This window comes from Sinocyclocheilus anshuiensis, unplaced genomic scaffold, assembly GCF_001515605.1.
Source record: "Sinocyclocheilus anshuiensis isolate Anshui unplaced genomic scaffold, SAMN03320099.WGS_v1.1 scaffold1181, whole genome shotgun sequence".
In the NCBI taxonomy this organism is placed as follows: domain Eukaryota; kingdom Metazoa; phylum Chordata; class Actinopteri; order Cypriniformes; family Cyprinidae; genus Sinocyclocheilus; species Sinocyclocheilus anshuiensis.
The window spans coordinates 70,831-72,521 of NW_015548241.1; the positions used below are offsets into that span (position 1 = coordinate 70,831).

The window sequence follows — 1,691 nt, forward strand, 5'->3', positions numbered from 1 at the left end:
GATGTTGTTGACTAATGACGCTTTTCCACTGCATGGTACGGCACGGTATGGCTCGGTACGGTTCACTTTTGGGGGGTTTTCCACTGGGTACAGTACCTGGTACCTGGTACTTTTTTTAGTACCACCTCGGTTGGGGTTCCAAGTGAACCGTTCCGTTACCAAAACGTGACGTGTAAACTCTGCTGATCACGGATTGGCTGGAGATAATCGTCTCTACCTGCGTCACTGAACTTGCGACACAAACACAAAAGAACCGCTAGATTTAAATCAGCACAGCCAGCGAAGCATCGAACGCAACTGTTTTGAACGAGCGCACCTTTTTTTAACAACCAAAAAGTTTTGTTGTCTGTTGCGGAAGAACAGACGTTCCTCTCGTTGATAGCAGAGGAGCGATCCAGCGAGAGCTTGATGGGGCGACGTGGAATGAAAAAGTTTTTTTTAGGAGTCGTGGTAGTAGAGGCGGCGCAACTATAACGACATGTGAATAATCCCGCCCACTCTAAAGCGGTACTGAACTGCAGTGGAAACGCAAACCGTGCCGTGTCGAACCGAACCGTACTGTGCCGTGCCGAGCTGAGTCGTACCACGCAGTGGAAAAGCGCCATTAGTTATGTCACATAACCACACAGATGAAAGCATTGGTCACCTTGATAGCCTGATTACTGAGCACAGACATAGATTTTGCAGTCTTTTAGGAGAAGGGAAGTTGATTCCAAAACACCATTTTTTAGAGCATTACCCACAGCTCATTAAAGAATTCGGTCCACTGGTGTCCTTATGGACGATGAGGTTTGAAGCTAAGCACAGCTTCTTCAAGAAGATTGTGAGACAAACTAGCTGTTTCCGCAACATTTTGAAGTCTATGGCCAAAAAACACCAGTCCATGATTGCATACTATCTCGGGGCTTCAGAGATAAAAATAAAAAAAACCTGCTGTCTCTGTGTCAAAGTTGTCAAGAGTTCCATTAGAGGTTGTAAACGAGAACATACAATAATTTTTTTCACTGGAATTTCCTGCAGAGACCATTGTTCATTTGGCTAACACGGCGGAATTTCAAGGCACCAGTTATGTTATTGGTATGTTGTTGGTGTATGGCTCCACTGGTGGCTTGCCTGACTTTGCTGAAATACTACAAATCATTGTTGTTCATGACAGCTTAGTCTGCAAACTGCAAAGTGCATGGTACTGTGAGCATTTTAGATGTTTCAAGTTGGAGTCAACGGGCACAATCAAAGTCATTGCGCAGTCACAACTCACTGACATGTACCCACTGGCTTCCTATTAGGGCTGTGCGATTTGGGGGAAATATCAAATTGCGATTTTAAATTTGCGAAGTCAAGCTTCAGCTCAATATTGTCAATAATGTGCAGCACAATATGGGTATCATTACCCTGCTGAAAAAAACAATAGAAACCATCACAGAAATTCTTATAGTTTCCATTAAACCATTACAAAATTCCTTTTTGTTTTGGGCATTATTCCAATAGGAATTACTGTTGTTCCATTGGTTGCCATCTGCCAGATTACATCCCACCAATAGAATCCATCAAATAGACACCATTATAGTTTACATTAAAACCAATACAATTCCCATTATAACCCTGAAATCCATTACATTTTTTATTGTGTTTTGGGAGGGGTTCTATTGTTTTTTTCTTCAGCAGGCAAGATTATAATGGTATAACTACTT

The 1,691-nt window shown here is 42.3% G+C and overlaps 1 pseudogene; it reads left to right on the forward strand.

The window, feature by feature from the left end:
- The first annotated feature begins 784 nt into the window (after positions 1 to 784).
- LOC107655024 (uncharacterized) overlaps positions 785 to 1,691 on the forward strand; it is a 5,318-nt pseudogene continuing 4,411 nt past the window's right edge.